Here is a 19876-nt window from a genome sequence, read left to right as displayed (position 1 = left end):
TTTAAAGCAGCCCCCAGCATAGTGCCGAAGTGTTTTGTGTTCCCCAAGCACAAGAAGGCTATGCTGTGCACTGTGGAGAAATACATCTGTTAGCATGAGAACTGTTGACTGTGAAGTCAGTATTAATGAATCAACAATATACATTAAATAAGGTGTCTTTAAACACAAACACACATCAAATAAGAGTATGTGTATATGTATTGATGGTTTTTGATGAGGATATTACGGCCAGAGGCTCTCAGGAATCTGACTCTGCATTTTCCCTAAGCAGTGGCTCAGTGTTTGCTAATTCATTGTTTGTGGCTACTTTATTGAACGTACCTGCTGCTGCAGATAATGAAAGTCGACTGTATATAAACAAGTGCTTCCTTTAGCATGATCTATGTTTCAATGAGTATATATTTATATATAATAAATGTTGGGTTAATAGCGAATATTAAATGCCATCCCAAATGACTAATGGAAGTTATAAACATGGTGAGATTTGAGCAAGGCTTCAAAGGCCTGAGAAGCATAGGTCATTACCAATTGCAGTCAACACCCAGGTCCTTGAGCCCTGTGAAAGAAGGGGAATTCCTTAGGACAGAGAAGGAGCTCATTCAGCAATTGTTAGATTATGGGGCACCTCTAGAAAGTTTGTCTCAGTGACTTTATTTAAACGTTTTTCTTAGTTGCCACTAACAAGAGGAGCCGTTGAGAGGTACGTTTCTCTCCTTTCTTGCTCTTCTGCTGCTACCTTCTGCCTTTAATGTTTTGTTAGAGAAATCTATGTCGTTCATTATTTTGATCCCAGTCACCAGAAAATGGCTTCTGAGTGTACTGTTTCTTTTTTGTGTGTTTACTTTTGGAGTCTGGTTGAGAAGGATGTTGTGTTTGTTGTTTAGTCATGTTGTGGCAATCCAGAAACAAAGAAAAGCTGAAAGAGGTAAGCGATAATGCCTTTCTTTTTATTTGAGTTTATTTAAAAACATTAAACATGGTGAACCGCTTACTTGTATCCTCTTGGTTTTCAGCCTCTTGGTGTAATTTTAAAAACAAAGATTCTAGATACTTCTCTCTGTCCTTTCGTGGCAATCCTTTAGGGCAGACTACTATGCAGTGTACATTAGGAAGGCATATGCAGGGATGAAGACCTTAGTTTTTAGTGGCCTTATTTCTTCCTTCAAGCCAGGAAAGAATTATCTCCTTGATGGAAACAGTGGAGATTGAGAGAAGAATGTGAACCATGTGGAGATGGAGGTGGAGGTGTTAGTAAGTGGTGGGTGGTGTTAGGGTGGAAGAGGGGGTGGAGGCAGTGGGTGGCGATGGTGAAGGTGATGCTGGAGTATGCGAGTGGTCTGTATAGCCCGCGGCTGGATGTGTGTACTGGATCCCCTTGTGTAGTGCCCCAAACTTCAATACTTTTCAATTCCCTTTACTTTGGGAATTACAGTCTCCCCACCCTAATTCTCTAGGGATGACTCCCTGGTACCCATTTTTACACCACATAACTCTGTCTCTTAAACTATAGCAAATCGTACTGATCCCAGTTGGGTCTAACTAGAGTCCTTCTTGTGGAAATTTTGAATTGGAATTAAGAGATTTAAACTTGAATCTGGACTGTACTATTGAACAGAAGAGATCTAAAAGATGTGGCATGGCCATTTTCTCCCTGCCTTATGGACTGAGTACCAGGAAAAAAAAAAAAAACTGTAAAGAGAAGAAAAGTACATAGAAAGAAGGAGCAGATATGAGAAAAGGTCCATAGTTCCAGGTTTTAAATGTTTTTCTATAGCCAGGCTGTACATCTCTTCCCAAGGTTCTGTTTAAATACCAAAGCATAATTATAAGATTGTGTTTTACCTTTTTCTCAAGCTTATTTAAGTTGGTCTCTGTTGCTGGCAACTAAATGAATCCTAACAAATACAGTATGATACTGTATTTTAAGATTCTTCACTTTTATTCTAAAAACTTGGTAAAGTAGCCCAAACTATCGTCCAAGATTATTAAATCACCATCAATGTTTTATCACTATAAGCATTCATTGACCCTAAGAAAAGGAAATGGGAGACAAGTGTCACCTCACGTATCACCTCTTTTGGGAAGCATTTCCAGTTCAGACTTAGGGGCCCTGCCTATGGGTTTCCATAGCACAGAGTTGCCAGGTAAAATACATGACACCCAAATACTAGAAATTATTTGTTTTTTTATCTAGCAACTCTAGATCCAAGCAGAGGGGTCCAGAATCAAGACTTGTACATGAGAAATTACCAGAAATTAGGTCTTGATGGAGCATAAACTTTGTAGAGTTTTGAAAAATTTAGGGAGTAGTGAGGTAAAAAGACCTGAAGGAGGCGAGGGAACGTATCTGGGAAGGTATTCCAGGCAAAGGAACAGCCAGTGCAAAAGCCCTGAGGCAGAGTGTGCCCAGCCTTTTTGAGGCACAGCACCATTAGGGCCAGAGCGGATTAAGTAAAGTAAAGGTCAGTGGGAAATGTCAGTGATGCAACGGTCAGTCATGTAGGGACTTGTAGGCCATTGCAGGGAATGTGACTTTTGCTCTAAGACATTTGAGAAACCATTAGATGGCTTTGAGCAGTGGAGTGGCATGATCGAGAACTTAGGTGTCAGTAAGGTGACTCTAGCCGCTGGGGGTAGTGGTGTGGTAAAAGTAGGGGAGGAGTAAATGCAGGGAGATCAGCCAGGAAGCTGTTGCTGTAATCTAGGAATGACATAATAACGGCCAGGACTAATGCGGCAGTGTCAGACTGTGAGAAGTGGTTGTGATGCACTTTGAAGGTAGATCAAACAAAATTTGCTGACAATTAGTTGTGGGAAATGTGAGGAAAAGAGAATTCAAGGATTACCCCTAAAGGTGATGACTTTCCTCATTTTCAACAACAAAATCGCCTGATAGAAACTTCTCTAAACACCCCCTTTAAAAATATTCTTTTCATAGAGTGAATTTCCTTGAAAAGTAGTTACTTTATCACTCATCATTAAAGCATCGACTTTATTAGAAAAGTAAATAGCAACTGGTTATCTGTGTTATTGCTAGTTAGAAAATATTTTTGACAAAAGAAAAAAGAACAAACATGCTCATTTTCTTCACCAAAAATATCTTTGCAGCATAGAGCCGGCAGTCCATTGCCATCGCTGAAGCAATGACGATATTTTAGAACCCTTGTCTACTTGCAAAAGAAAAAATGTGAGGCAGCTTAAAATTTCACAACTCTTCTTGGTGCCCTGGTATAAGATAACAAAGGAACCACTCTGTCATATAAAAGATTTTTGGGGTCATTCTCCATCTTGTTACAGGTCTTATAATGATTCTACTAGATTACCATGCCAGGGGCATTCTGTAGGCCTTGGAGCTCTTCTGGGTTCACTTCTTTTCATTAATAGCTTGCCTGTCAATGATGCAGTGACTGCATTTCAGGTGTGGTATTGTCTTTTCCTGGAATCCTTTCTTCATTGTGTGTAGGTTTTCCATAAAGCATTGTTTCTGTTAAAGAAGTCATTGTTTATTAGAACGTGCATTTCTTCCATTGTACTTGTTTCCTTAGTGGCTCACTAAAACAGTAGTTCTTTACGTATTTCATTATTGAGACAAATGTCTGTACTTTCATTGAATAGCATGATAATTTTTGCACGTTGAGTAATCTTAAATATTTATTTCCTCTAATCTCTACCAATATTTTCTTCAACTATTGATTAGGGAATGAATTTGATTGCCATATTTTTATCTGTGCATTATTTAATTGTCCATAAATTATTAATATAACTGCTTGATTTTTGTGTGTTATTTGCATCAATTTTTTACAGTGGCAAGGAGAATATTTCATAGATGCTATTTTGTTTGAAAATACTTATTACTAAGTATTGTATTAATAGTGATTTAACATCAGTGAAATATAGAGATTTGTACTCACATCCTGCAGACTTAATTTTTTAAAATTTAAAAAAAAACTTATTGGGGTAACATTGGTTAATACATTATGTAATTTTAGGGTATACATTATAATTTAACATCTGTACATTCTATTGTCTGTTTACCACCCAAAGTCCAGTTTCCTTCAACTACCATATTTTTGATCCCCTTTACCCACTTTGCTCTCCCCCTACCCCTATATATTTGATCCCGTTTACCCCACCTACTTCTCCCCTTCTCCCCCACCCCCTACCCTCTGGTAACCACTAGTCTATAGTCCATGCCCATAAGTCTCTGTTTATTTGTCCTGTTCCTTTGTTGCCTTTAGGTTTATATCCCACGCATAAGTGATATCATGTGATTTCAACTTTTTCTGTCTGGCTTATTTCGCTTAGCATGTTTATCTCGAAGTCCGTCCATGTTGTCACAAATGGCAGTATTTCATCTCTTCTTTTGGCTGAGTAATATTCTATCGTATATGTGTACCACAGCTTCTTTAGCCAGTCATCTATCATAGGACACTTTGGTTGCTTCTATGTCCTGGCCACTGTGAATAATGCTGCTATGAACATTGGTGTGCAAATATCTTTTTGGATATAGTTTTTCAAGTCTTTGGGGTGCATACCCAGTAGTGGGATTGCTGGATCATATGGCAGATCAATTCTTAGTTTTTTGAGGAACCTCCATACTGTTTTCCATAGTGGTTGCACCAATTTGTAGTCCCACCAGCAGTGTATGAGGGTTCCTTTTTGGAGGCTTAATTTTAAAATGTCTTGCTGCTCACATTGGCTTTATGATATTGTTCGTTACTTTTACAATATGCACTTAGAATGAAGTTTGCTCCTATTAGTAGATATAAATTAATATTTCAGATAATCTTATTGACAGTTTCACAGATTAGGGGCTGATATTGTGTCAAATATTAAGTCAACATTGTTTACCTTATGATGTTGCTGACAAAGACCTCATATTTAAGATTCTGGAAGCTTTGCAATGTCCCTCCGTTTATTTCTCTTTTCTCTATTTATTTCCCTGTAAAGGATAAAAGCAAAACTCTTACAAACAGAATAGAACCTGCATTTATCTTTGGGAGTAACAATAGAATAACTGAGGAGACTTTCTCTGTCTTAAATCAGTGGTGTGAGGAGAAGAATCTTAGGTAATGGAGTGGAGATGAGAAGCTTTGGCTCTGTCTTTTAATGGCCTTCTAGAGGGTTTATTAGTGTTATTAGTCTTAATTTTTCAAAGGACCAACTTTTGTCTTTGTTGATTATTCTGTACTTATGGTTGTTTTCTAGTTCATTTCTGTTCTTATTGTTATTATTTACTTCTTACTTTCTTTGAATTTGTTTTTCTAATTTCTTGAGATAGATATCTAAATGATTCATTGTTTTTCTGTTATTTTTATGATTCCTTGAGATGGATTTAGAAATGATTGATTTCTAACCTTTTTAAAAATGTAGCTTTAGCTACATATCACCATCTTTTAATTTGTCATCACTTCATCATTACTTAAATCAAATTTTTTTTCTAATATCCCTGTGATTTCTTTTTTGACCCATGTTATTTAGATGCATACTGCTTAAGTTTTAAACATTGAGAATTATTAGGTTATCATTTTTATATTAATTTCTAGCTTAATTGTAAAAAAGCTCTGTCATATGTCAATTAATTTATGAAGGTTCTATGACAACTCAGCAAGGAAAAAGTCTTTCAATAAATGCTGCTAGAACAAGTAGGGGAAAAATTAACCTCTTACCTCAACTTTACACTACACACAAAAAGACAGATGTAAAGCTAAAACTATGAAATTAGGAAAAATATAGAAAAATCTTTCAGACTTTGAGGTAGGTAAAGATTTCATAAAGGATGCCCAAAGCAAAGTGTCCTTTTCTTTACATAAAGAAAAAAATGTGAATTGGGGTTTGTGAACAATAAAACCTTCTATTCATCAAAAGACTGTTAGAAATTGAAAAGGCAAACGATAGACTGGGAGAAAATATATGTAACACATATAACTGACAAAGAACTGGTATCAGAATTTTATAAAGAACCTTTTATAAATCAAAAATTTAAAAACCTACACTTTAAAAAAATGAACGACAGATTTGAACAGACGTTGCATAAAAGACTGTATGCAAAATTCTGTCACCATTAGTCACCAGGGAAATGCAGATCAAGACCTCACACTGGAATGGCTCAAACTAGAACTCTGCCTACACCAAATGCTGACAAGGCTGGGTAAACTGAACTCACAGGTATTAATGATGGGAATATAAAATGATACATCCATTTTGGGGAAATGGTTGTTTCTTATAAAGTTAAATGTTCATCAACCCTATAACCTAGCAGTTTCACTCCTAAGTATTTACCCAAGAGAAATAAAAATATATGTTCATAAAAAGACTTCTACAAGAATATTTATAGTAACTTTATTCATAATAACTCTAAAATGGAAATATCCTAGCTTCCATTCATAGGAGACTATAAAGTAAGTTGAGGTATTTTCATACAATGAAATATTTGTTTCTTGAGAATAGAGGAGTAAACTATTAATACACTCAACAATGTAGACGAATCTAAGAGACGAGACATTATGGTGAGTGAACAAAGCCAGAAACAAAAGCGTATATACTATATGAGCCCATCGTATGATGCTCAGAAACAGGCAAAACTTATCTATGGTAATAGAAGTGAGAACAGTGGTTGTCTTTGGCATATGGGGAACTTTCTGAAGTGATGGAAATATTCTATATTTTTATTTTGTTGGTGGTTACATAATTGGATTTCTTTATCAAAATGTATCAAATTGTACGCTAAAGAGCAATGTATTTTACTGTATGCAAATTTTACCTCAATTTAAAAAGAGATACTATTTTTATAATTTCCTTTGACTCTATTACTTCAAAATAATAAGTTCAAAAACGTACATTGTGATTTCTATTTGCTGAAATTTCTGGAGACTTTATGTGGTTAAATGTTTCATGTATACCTTCAAAGAATATGTGGTCATCATTGTTGGATACAGTATTCTACATAGATTACTGAGGTTGAGTTTATTAATTGTGTTGTAGTCTCACTTTTTTTTTTGTATTCTCAATTTTGGCAGGTGGACTTGTTCTGTAAGTTGTTGAGAAATACATGTTAAATATTTTACAATCTTTATAATTTTGAACATATTGATAATAATTATTTTAAAGACCATGTCCTATGACTCTTGTTGGGTCACCTGTAGGTCTGTTTTTATTGTCTCTGTCTTTCTTGAGCCTATGCCCTAGTATACCTAGAATTGTTTATTGAATGGAGGACATCTTGCATAAAGAATCATAGGAACTGAGATGGTAGTATTTTTCTCCAGAGGCCACTTTTTCTTCTGATAGGCAGAAAGAGTAGGGCAGACCTCCTTAATCTAATGAGGCACTGAATTGATTTAAGGCTCAGTTCTGGTATTTTTTTTTTAGGCTTTCATCATAGGATGTATCCCTTCAGGGGACCTAACTAAAAGCCGAGGCTGTTTGCCTGGGCTTTTCTTTTTCTTTTCCTTTTTTTTTTCCTTTTTTCTTTTTCCCCCGGTGAGTCCTGAACTCTAATTTGTATTCCTCTAGCATTTTCAAACTGTCAAAAGCTCTGTTTAATTCCCAGGCCTCTTAGTGCTGCTTTCAGCTTGGTTTACATTGTTTATCAATTAGCAAATGCATCCAGCTAGCTTCTCTGCACTTCCCTTCTCTTTGCAATCTCCTTAATCTGCCAAAAGATCTCACTTTCTGTGCCTCTAAGCTACCGATTTCTGCTTGGCTTCTCAGCAGTTCTGCCCTATGGCTCTTAAAACATCACTAGACATCTTGAGAAGAAAAGTGATACCATGACTTGCCTCAATTTAATTTTCTTCTTCCTAAGATCTTGGCCTCTCGTGTCCTGGCTGCCTTGGTAGCACTTCAATGTCTTTAAACAGGTTTTAAAAATAATTTTTGTCTAGCTTTTCTGGTTGCGTTCAAAGGGAAGTTGGTCTGATAAATGCTAGTCCCTCATAGCCAGAACTGGGACTCCTCTCCTCTCTAAGCCCGCACAGTGTCGTCCTGAGATTAGAAGTGATTTCTTCCTGTTATGTTGCCCCAGAAATTTGTCTTCTTTTTCTGGGATTTTCAAAGGGCATGTCTGAATCTGGCATTGTTGCCTAGACCTTTCTACCTTAATTCCAGTTAAAATCTGCAGTCAGGAGAAGGGAAAAAAAAAATGGTGTAGATGGTAGAGGCACTGTTCATCCCTCTGGCAACCAAATCAAAGTTGTGATGGAAACAAGGAGAAAAACAGCAAGGAAAAATCACCTGGGGTCTAGATGAACAAGCCATACAACTAGGGAGGAATCCAGGAAATCACCCTGCAATGGCAGAAGGTAGGACGGGGCAAAGACACATGGCTGCCCAGGATAGAGCGGCTGAGTGAGACCCAGGCTGCGGCAGCAGCAGACTCCTCTTAAAGGGGCCGCACCCACGAGTTGGATTTTCGGTGATTGACCTGCTTGCACTGAGCACCAGTGAGGATTTGGCTGTGTGCAGGGTGCACCAGGGATTTACAGGGAGACATTGTCAGAGTGAGGGCTGAAGAGAGACTTGCTCTGTACAGAAGTCCCAGCGGTATCCATTGTTCCTCTGCTGAGCCTTTCCCCCCTCCCAGTGCAAGGATGCAGCATCGCCATAACCCAGACATCATCAAACTGGATAAAAGAGGTTGCTCTGCCCAGAAGATTCCCTGAAACCCCACCTCCCACAACTCATGGCCCCCCACACAAGCCACATCCAGGTGTGTCCTCAGTGAGTCAGGTGCTCCTTTCTGAGCAGCCCCTGGACTCACACTGGAGGCAGCTGGCCTCCGTTTCTGGTGTGACCTTTTGAGTCCACTGTAAGCACAGCATCTGTGGATTGCTTGCTGGATCTTAACAGGTGGTGGCTTGGGCTAAGCTTGGCATGCAGCTGAACCTCTCTCAGGAGCCATTGGACACCTACTACGCAAATCCACACTAATAAAACTGGGGACTTAGAAGCCTTGCTTAGTACATAGAAACAGACATGGAAAGGCAACCAAAATGGGAAGACAAAGGAGTGGAAACCGTATGAAAGAACAGAACAGAGATCTAGATATAATGGAGTCAAGTAATCTAACAGAGGCAGAGTTCAAAACACTGGTTATAAAGATGTTCAATGAACTTTTGGGAAGTGTAGATGATTCAGTAAGAACTTCAGCAAAGAGATAACATAAAAATGGAAATGGAAATTATAAAAGGGAACCAGCCTGAAATGAAGAACATATTATCTGAGATGAGAAATATATTAAATGGACTAAAGAAAGGAATAAACAAAGTGAATAAAGAAGACGATCAAATGACCTATATAGAGGATGGGAAAGCCAAGGACACTCAATCAGAATGGCAAGAAAAAAGAAGCCAGGACTATAAAAATAATTTAAGGAGCCTATGAGACACTATTAAAGGTCAAAATATCTATCTGATCAGTGTACCTTAAGGAAAAAATGATGTCGAACAGCTGTTTGAAGAAATAATAATGGAAAACTTCCTTAACCCGCTGAAGGAAATGGACATAAAACCCCAGGAAGCTCAGAGAATCCTAAAAACCAGGAACCAAAGAGGCCCATATCAAGACACATCATAATTAAAATGCCAAAGGTTAAATACAAAGAATCTTAAAAGCAGCAAGAGAAAAGCTATAAGGGAGCACCCATAAGACTGGCAGCTGATTTCTCGAAAGAAACTATGCAGAACAGAAGGACTTGGCACAAAATATTTGATATGATTACGACCCAGGATCTACAACCAAGAATACTTTATCCAGCAAAGCTATCATTTAGAGTTGAAGGACAGATAAAGAGCTTTCCAGACAAAAATAAGCTAAAGAAATTTATCATCGCCAAGCTAGTTTTACAGCAAATGTTGGAAGAACTTCTTTAAGAAGAAAAAAACATGTATCAAAAACAGGAATAAAGAATGGTAACAATTACATTTCTATCAACAAGTACCTCAAATGGAAAGAATGAAGTGCTCCAACTAAAAGATAGAGTGAGTGGATGAATGGATAAGATGCTGCCTATAAGGGACTCACTTCAGATTAAAGGGCACACACAGACTAAAGGGAAGGGGTGGAAAAAGTTATTGCCTTGATGGACTTAGAAGGTATTTAATTCAGACAGAGAAAGATAAATACTATATGATTTTACTTATGTGGAATCTAAAGAATAAAAAGAACAAACTAATCGAAAACAGACTCGTAAACATAGTGGACAGTTTGGTGACAGAGGAATGGGTGATGGGGGACTGGGAGAATGGGGTGAAGGGTTAAAGAAGTACAAATTAGTAGCTGACGGATGGTCACAGGGATGGGGAGCATGGCATAGGGAATGCAGTTAGCATTAATATGTTGGCTAGGTGGAGGGTCAGGGGAGAGAACGAGCAATTGGGGGGATCATTTAATGAACTGTGTAGATCTATATAGATGTCTATCCAATGTGCTGTATATGTGAAATTAATTAAAGTAATTTAATTAAAATCTGCAGTCATTATGCCACGGTTTTGATTATGGCATATTTAGAAGGGGTTGTGCATGCCCCACTACAGTGAGCCCATTAACCCATTACCTCTGTGATTAGTATTTGAATAAAAAAGTGCTTTCACTTTCTCTGGGGGAGGAAGTAATCTAATATTACTGCCTTATCTTCTGGGTTAGATTTGTGTCTTCTAGCTCCTTGAATTTTAGCTAACCTACCAAGCAGAATAAATGTGAGAATTCTGTATGTAAGAATGATGGGAGCCTCAATATTCATGGATTTGATTCTTTCAGTCCCTTCAAAAGTGGAAACCATTTATAACAAATGCTTTGAAGGCCCTAGAATAAAATTAGGCTATGGAATGCAAATTTAATATTATTAAACCTAATCGGACACATCAGCAAAAAAACCTTTTGTGCTGAATTCTGCCAAGGATTGGAGAAAACATTCATTCTGAAGGCATTCCCAGAGAGGATTGAAGATATAAAGCTCTCAATGTTTGTTTTGTTTTTTCAACAGTTCACAACAGCAGTGATTCCCAGGCTTTCTGAACAATGTACCCTATTTCCTGATATACTTAACTACTGAAAGTGAATTCTTTTTACAAGAAGAAAATTGTGGTGGAGAGCTACCCAATAAGGAAAGGACGTGTGGCTATTAAGATAGGTAAGTCATTTGTTTAGATGGTGTCGAAAGTAGCTTATAGAGAAAATACTAGAGTATTTATTGTGAATGAGACTTTAAAAATGGATAGTATGCATTTCACTAAATATCAAGTTAAAAGGTCTTTGTCACTGATGATCTTCTAATTTTAGATTTAATTCCCAGCTCTTCTGCTTACCAGCTCAGTGAATTGGACAAGTCGCTTAAATTCTCTGAGCCTTGGTTCTCTCATCTATAAAAGGAAATTTCATATGAAAACAGTGTAAATGGGAGAATGTAATATAAAAAAATGTAATTATTATTGTTTATTATTTCATTTATTATTTGTTGTTGTTGCTGTTATAAAATTCTATGGAATAGTTAGTGGCCTTGTGTCTCATTGCGTTTTGAACCGTAGAGCTTGGTACTCTGAATTCGAGGACTTGGAAAAATTGGGGGGAACCACTTGCCTCCCCTATGAGAACAATATCCCATTCTTTATGCTGCAGATACCTGCTACCTACTTTCTGGAAGTTAGGAGAAAGGATGGAAGTTAAAGACAAGATCAAAGCAAAGAAAGTAACTACCTCTATTAGCTGTTACATATTTGGATACATTATTTCATTTAATCTATATACCAGCCTTGTAAGGTGGGTGTTACCCCTACCACAACATTCCTCCTCAAGAGATGGGAGTCTCCTGGGAGTCACTTAAAAGAAGATAAAAACCACTGATTTATCTTAATTTGGAAAATTTTATTGGATGGTGGGGAGTTGAAGTTTTTAATTTTGGGTACTGTTTTACAGTGCACATGTATAGCTTCTATAATTATAAAGTGGTTAACTGAAAATAAATAATGGATTTATAAACATCCTTTTTGAGCATGTATTATGAGCTGAGTACTGTTCTAGATGCTTGTTCACATTTTTTTTTTTTTAAAGGTAAAGATCCCTATCCTCTTGGAACTTATGTTCTAGCATGGAGGGAGACAGGTAACAAATAATGCACATAATAGAGAAATAAGTAAATTACTAGGATATTAAAAGCCAATAAGAACATGAGAAAAGAAAAAGTGGAGTTGAACAAGAGGATTTGGGAGTGCTGGGTGGGGCAGGAGTACGAATTGCAGTGTTAAATGGAGTGGCCAGGGTCGGCCTCATTGGGGAAGACAGGAAGTCAAGGGTTAGCCCTGGGCATGTTCCAAGCAGAGGAAGTGGCTGATGCAAAGGCCCTAAAGAAGGCGCATGGTGGACATTATAGGTACAGAGAGAAGGCCAGTGTTCTGGAATGCACTGAATGGGAAGGCAAGTATTGGGAGGTGAGTTTAGAGATTTTGGGTCTGGAGGAAATAGTGTCATTTCCTTGTTTCAGATAGGTAAGAAAAGTTACCTTGTTTGCTTCTTGTCTACCTGGTTTATTCTGCGTTTCCTCTGCAATTAGACTACACGTGTGCACGTGCGTGTGCACACATGCAAAAAATGACACTTGCACCACTGTATTAGTGTCCTACATCTGCTGTAACAAAGTGCCACAATTTCAGTGGCTTGAAACAACAGAAATTGTCTCACAGTTCTACAAGCTAGAAGTCCAAAGTCAAGGTAGGGTCACGCTCCCTCGGAGACATGTAGGGAGGACTCCTTCCTTGCCTCTTCCAGCTTCTGGTGGTAGCCATCGATCCTTGGCATTCTGTGGCTTGCAGCTGCATCATTCCAATCTCTGCTAATGTTGCCACGTGGCATTTTCCCTGTATGGTTGTGCTGTCACACGGCAGCTTTCCTTTTAGTAGGACACCAAACATATTGGATTAAGGGCCCACCCTATTCTAGTATGACTTCACCTTAACTATTAAGTGCAAAAGGACTCTATAAATACTAGACGTCAGTATATTTTTGGGGGAACACAATTCAACCCGTGACAGCCACCTTAAAAATAAACAGTAAGTATATCTATTTCCATCATACAAGTGGAGGTACAGGCTCAAAATGCTTCAGTGACTTGCCCAAGGTCAGTGTGATTTTACCATGCCACTTGTGCAGCACTGTAGCAGTGATATGAAGACAGAGGTGACAAGGAATTGGCCCGGCTCAGGACAGAAATTGCGCATATGCTACTTCACAAACCACATCATACTGCTTAACCCCAACGTAGCTCCAAATCGATGCTCTGTCTCAGCATTCCTATCAAAGGGAAAATGGAGGCCCCCTCTGTAACCCAATCCCTGTTTTGCATTTTATTCCATGGCATGACAAACTTAGGAAACATACTTTTTACCACTTTTAGAAGTTTTTCCAGAAAAATAGTACTACAGTGTCTGTGGCATATGAACATTTTGTGACAGGACCACATTTTTTTTTCTCCCACAGAAAAATGACTCTCTGAGTCAGTTGGCATATTGCAATCAGATTAGGGGATTTTTGAAAGCATTGAATATGTTTTGCTTTCTCATTATATTTAATAATTCCTTTTTATTATGGAGCTTGTTGAGCCATTTATGAGCCTGAAATCAACACTAGAGCTTTATTTTCGGCTTAGTCTTAAGGGATACACCTGAGGAAAGGAAAGACACACCAAAACATAACTGAACACTTTTTTTAAGTCACTATGAGGAGTGACATCCCTGAGTAAGGCTGAATGTGGATGAAGCCACCCTGGGCTTTAGTCCCAGGGGAACGTATAAATCTCAGTCAAGGAAAGCAAATGCTCAAAGCCAGTGTTAAGTCTGGGAGATGAGACAGAACTATGGTTGGAAAAAATGTTGTAAGGTCAAAACTGGAAGGATCGGATCTGTATAAAAGAGTAGTGTGTGCAACAAATTGAATAGTTCTACAAATTGGGCAAGGGTTTGGGAAGCCTGTTTGTCTGTGGCCCTGACTGTAGTGTCAGGGTCAGAGGGGAGAGGTGTTGGGTAAGGCTGGGCAGTCCCCTACCAGCTTTTCCTAAATATGGTTGTTGCGCTCCTTTTTTTTTTTTTTTCCCCCGTCGTCACTTAGTCTTGTAGTTTCGTTTCAAGGTCCATTCTTTGCATCTCTGCTCTCAACATGTTTTTATTCCCCTTAAGTTCTTGGGCTTCTCTTTCCATTTAACAGCTGACTGCTTTGGATCTATATGTCAAAGCATATGTTCTTCTTAGAATCCAAAGGGAGGGGAAAAAATCTGCCCCTCATCCAAAGATGCTTCTACTCTTTGTTAAAATTGATTTTCTTTGATCCTGAAAGTGTGTGAAAAGAGCAAGGTCTTTATATTTTTCTACTGGATTAAAGTGACTCTCAGTCACCACCACAGAAGGCCACTCCTCAGAATACAGCTAGGTCCCAGGGGTCTGCCAGGGGCTTAGTGTCTGTAAACACAGGTGTATCCCATCAACTTTTGATTCTCTAGCTGGCTCTTCGCGACTGCAGACCAACGGTGGCTGCTGCTGATAGTGAAGGGCCAAGCAAGTCAGGGGTCAGTGGATTGAATAACTTCCCTGCTACAGACTTTCTGGGAAAATACTAGGGTTTTCACAAGAAAGACCAAAGGGTGACAAATTTTCGAACTTGAGACCTATTTAATCCTTCTTATCACTGTGGAATAGGAATTTCCCAATAGTGGTAGCTTGTTGAGCAGTGAGAAATAATGAGACCTTTAGGTAGAAAACATTTCATTATAAAAATGTTTTCATTTTGAAATTCACATAACATGAAATTAACCATTTTAAAATCGAACACTTCAGTAACATTTAGTGCATCCACAGTATAGTACAACCATCACTTCTATCTCATCACAAAACGTTTTCATTACCCCAGTATAAAACGCCATACACTTTAAAAAGAATTATTCCCCACTTCTCCTTTCTCTCAACCCCTGGAAACCACCGATCTGCTTTCTATCTTTATGCATTTACCTGTTCTAGCTATTTGGCATAAATGGAATCAAACACTACACGACTCTCTGTGTTTGGTAAGACATTTATGTTTAATTACAAGTCATTTATGTTTTCAGTCTTTCTCTTATTGTTATGCTGGGAGAGCTTGGGCGCTATGGGGGTGTTAATATCTCTCTAATGAGAACCCCCAAGAAGAAGACCTCTTCAGGAAGACCTGCTTCACTTTCGTTGCTGGTGGGTTTCTCTTCATGAGACAAATAGCAGCTTAGAATTGAGTTACTTAGTTTGTAAGGATATGAGGAGTTTGACTTTACCTTATTTCACTTCTACCCTGAGGCTCAAGCCCCTCCTCCACCTTCTCCCCCCACCTCCAGTTTATGTCATTGTCTAGTGGTCTGAACACCAATTTATCCCATCATCCAAATGAACCTGTAATTGATATTTTGGCATCAAGATAGCTAGAGATTATATTGCTAGCCCAAGCAGCAAAGCATAGGCTCTCCCCTTCCCCCCGGGAGTTAAATGATACCAGCCGTTGAAGATGAAAATTTGAGAAATACTTTATACTCTCATCTCTTGGGGAGGCTTGTCCTCCTCCCTCCTCCCTTTTTTCTCCGGTGAAATAGAGGCTGCTCAGGGAGGGGCCCTGGGATGCAGACAGCAGAGGCTGGAAATGAGATTCCTCTCTCCATCTGCTAGACGTAACCCAAGATGAGTTGCACAGATGAAGCTGGCGGAGAAATGAGGGACTGGATGGCAAACAAGATTCTGAAGGGACCAAAATTTTAGTTAAATCCTTTTGCAGGAGCAAGAGAGCCTGCTGATCTAATAATGCAAAACCCGAGAATTAAATTGGTGTGGCACTAATGCCAGTGCAACCTCTGTATTGTGCAACCTTAGACACCCGGGAGTGTTAACATGTGCCGTGGGACGACAGTTAAATCCAGGACCAATTATGACTTGTCTCCTTCAAATTGGTGATTATCATGTGCTGTATTATGCGCTAGGTGTGACTTCATCGACCGTGCTCCTATATATCTCTTCCAGAAGCCTGAAAATAGCACCTTTCATGTTAACTGCTGTGTTTGACAACATGCAGCAGAGTGAAGGATATGGGGTGGGACAATTCTGTTGATTCCTCTCCCCTCGCTCCCTCCTTTCTTACTTCCTTCTCTCATCTCTCTTCTCTCCTTTAACATGTGTAGAACTTGCTATATGTCAGACACTGTGCTAAGGGTTAAGGATGTGAAATAAGACCCTGCCATCCAGGAGTTCATTGTCACTCCCTCCTTCCTGTTCTCTCTCCTTTGCGTTACCTTCTCCTGCTATTACAGAGAACTGGAGTTGTGTGCTTGTCTGTAGGAAGCAGCTTCTAAAGGTGAGAGTCTCTCCTGCCTTTTGAGTCCTTGGATCTAGCATTGCCCTAGCAGAACATTATTGAATTGAATTCAGATATGTAAACAGATAACCGGATAAAATGTGATTAGCGATATTTGAGAGAGTTTTGCACAGAGTGCCCGGAAGCACAAAGGGCAGAGTAAACAACTCCAAAGGGAGCCAGAGGCCCTCCAGGAGGTGTCATTTGAGCTGTCTTGAAAGATGAGAAGGTATTTGCCAGACAAACAAGGGGGGCACACAATCTCCAGAGGTCATACCTATGTGAATGTTTCTTGGGAGGGGACCTTTGATCCTCTAAATCCTGCCCTTTCTTTAATAAAACTGCAGGAAATAACTGTCTGATTGCCCAGTAGCTTTGTGTCAAGCACAGGGACAATATAGGCATCCCGCATCCCTTCCAAAAAGTCATAGCCTTTTTTCTTCTAAGGCTAAAACTAACCTCCCCCCGCCCCCCACCAAAAAAAAAATAATAAAATAAATAAATTCTCTTGAACCCTTTACCCCTAAAATGCCACCTATTTTAATCTTCATTTTCCTATTGGAAAAAAAATTTGAAAAATCTCTTTTCTAAATTGGCTCATGTGCACCAAGATTAAAGGGGAAAAAAGTTGATTCTGTATGTTCAGAAGTCCCACAGAGATATGAAGGGCTCACATCTCGTCAGGCAGTGGAGGCTCATGTACCATTCCGGGTTTAGAAGTGGGGTAGGGATCTGGGACTTCAAAGGAGGAGGAAAACACTTCACAGGAAGATGAGAAGAGCAAATATTTAATAAACAAATGTTGGTCATGCCATACAAATCAGCCTTTTTGATATAAAATGTTTTCTCTGGTAATGCTGTCCTTTGGGAACAGGTTGGGGAGAGGTAAAAAGCTCCTCTTGAGTCTGTTGAGCCTTGATTGTCTTCAGCTCGAAATAATCCACATGCCAGAGTGGCACATTCTGGGGCAACTTGCCTAAATCCCATCAATTTCCATGATCCTTTCACTGTTTCAACAATCATTCATTGAATGCCTCCCACAGAAAAGGCACTGCTCTGGAGTCTAGGCTTACAGAGAACAAACAGTGAGATAGTTTCTGCTCCCCAGGAGACTAAAATTGACACCAAACAGGAAACTAACGTCAGGGCGGAAACGGTCCTCCTCCACTGTTTACTTTTAAAGCAAAGTCTCTTGGTTATATCCATGCACACAGAAGTGGCATTGAAACTTTTTGAAATAGATGACTCTGTTTCTGAAATGAAATTCAGAGGTCCAATGAAGAAACCTGTGCTTACTACAGGAAGATTTACCAGGAAAAGGAAAACAATCTTCAGACTAAACTATTAGGCACATATTTTAAGAAACTTTACAATGTCCATTCCCTGTGGAAAAATACCCCCAAAAGGAGCATTTGAGTCAGAACTTAAATTTTATATTAAGAGTTTGGTTATATATATATTTATATATTTCAAAAGCATCCATGTATCATTTTTATTTGTGGGACCTAATAATTTTCTAGACTGGAACTCCAATTTAGAATTCCAATTATCACACAGATAAGGATGTGGCTCACCAAGGCTGGTCTTGCTTTCCTTATCCAGGAATAACTTAGTTCTTAAATTGGGCATACCTGGAATATGTAAGGTTGCTCAAAATTTAAGACTGCACCCCACTTCTCTCTCTGTTTCTTTCCATCAATAGCCTAGCTGTCCATAAAGAACAAATTTAAATGCCAGCTCTTTCATAATTCACACCCTGCTCCCAGAAGTGATTAATTTTTTCCTCCAAGTTTCCACAGCAGCTCATCTCCCCCTACCCCACGCTCCCATTTTGTGTATACACACAGACACCCCAGCATTTCCTACCTGACTTATGATTTTCGGTAAATACGTCATGTCCCCTACTAAATGATAATTTCTTTTGAGTCAGTCACATTTTCTTTATGTCTATATACATCATCCCGTCTTCCTTCATCCTAATACATATCACAATGTAAAGTCATAATGGACACTCAACAATAACTCACTGAATGTCAGTGGATAGAATTTCATTCTAAATAAATGTGTTCAAGAATGTATCCCTTCCAGATGCCATCATCCACAGCATAAATCCTTAAATCATTGTTGCACAAAGTAGGTTATATGAACAGCAGTTCTGAGGAAAATTAAAAAATAATCTTTAAAATGTCGATGGTTAAATACTTTGGGGAAATTCTGGTTTAAACAAAGTTAAATGGGATTCTTTATTGTATGACTTCTCAAATTTTAGGCGTTGAGAAGGTGATATAGAAAAGAATGCTTTCCAAAATTATTTGACCACAGAAACTTTGGAAATTTTTCTCAGGATGTGTATTTCTTATTGCTGCTATAATAAGTCACCATGAAGTTAATGGCTCAAAACAATACAAAATTATTGTCTTATAGTTCTGGAGGTCAGAAGTCTAAAATGAGTCAGCAGGGCTCGGTTCTTTCTGGATGCTTAGAGAGAGAACCTCTTTCCTTGCCTTCTAACGTGTAGAGGCCACCTTGGCTTGTGGCCCCTTCCTCCATCCTCAAAGCCCGCAATGTAGCATTTTTCAATAACTACCTCCTCTTTCTCCTCTACCCCACCCCACCTCTGCTTCTGTCATTGTTACTGTTGGAGCTGTTTGAACTTCAGTGTCCCCAAAGTCAGGGATGCGGAGAGGATAATGGCACAGAGTGTAGTTAGCATTTTTCCTCAGTTCTTCCTCATTGACACAGTGAAGAATCACAGGTCAGTGAGATTTAGAAAAGATTTATTAAAAGTATATTTTAGAAAAACGAAGCATGCCCCAAGGAGATATATGGTTTTAGCGCTGAGAGCTGTAACAGAACACTATAACAACAACAACAACAACCACCACCACCACCATCACCACCACAGTAACCAACACAAAAGGACTCCCAAAGTGGGAATGTCTGCATTTTATTCGGGTCAGGATGGGTGGTTCCAAGGCATTCCTAGGTGATTGGCTAGTGAGGTCATTTTGATTGACACCTGGCTGCTATATAACTCTTTGCCTAGTGCACATGTGCAAACCAAGAATTCTAGTACCATTGGGGTGTTCTTTGGGTGGTCTCTAGGCTGGGCCCCTATTCCTTTGTTTCCTGTAGCTTATGTCTGACTAGCTAGCTACCTAATATACCTCAAGTATTAGGGACCCACATCTTTGGGGGTTTGGGGTGATGACTGCTCTGGCTACTTCAAGCTGAGAAGGGATGAAGGTGGAGGATGGGTTCCCTTGTGCTTGCTCTCTGTTGACAGGAGGCAGCAACTGTTGATGCCCATCTAGGGGACCACTGTTTGGTACAGGATCTGTTGACTAGAGTGGGTGATAGTTTCCTTGAAGAACCATTTGTAGATGAATTGCCTGGACCCTGGAAGAAACAAATTGAACAAGGCGGTTTGCAAGTGTTGGTCCACAAATAGTCAGGGGTTAGGGTAACCCACTCCCAGCTCCAAGTGGATAGGCAAAGCCAGCAGGACTGAGAAAACTTAGAGTGA

The 19876-nt window shown here is 39.1% G+C and overlaps 1 protein-coding gene across 10 annotated transcripts in view; it reads left to right on the top strand.

The window, feature by feature from the left end:
• Nucleotides 1-19876, top strand: part of CRACD (capping protein inhibiting regulator of actin dynamics) — a 230569-nt gene that overhangs the window by 101708 nt on the left and 108985 nt on the right. For 9 of the 10 annotated variants that reach the window (XM_036227914.1, XM_036227913.1, XM_036227910.1 and 6 more), the window contains exon 2: nt 10985-11131. The exons of the other annotated variant lie outside the window; for it this stretch is intronic. The gene's annotated coding sequence lies outside the window, so the exon portion shown is untranslated. The remainder of the gene's footprint in view (nt 1-10984; nt 11132-19876) is intronic. 10 annotated transcript variants of the gene reach the window in all.

This window comes from Rousettus aegyptiacus, unplaced genomic scaffold, assembly GCF_014176215.1.
Source record: "Rousettus aegyptiacus isolate mRouAeg1 unplaced genomic scaffold, mRouAeg1.p scaffold_m13_p_10, whole genome shotgun sequence".
NCBI lineage: Eukaryota > Metazoa > Chordata > Mammalia > Chiroptera > Pteropodidae > Rousettus > Rousettus aegyptiacus.
Note: the sequence above shows the minus strand (reverse complement) of the source record. Positions and strands in the feature narration are given on the sequence as shown.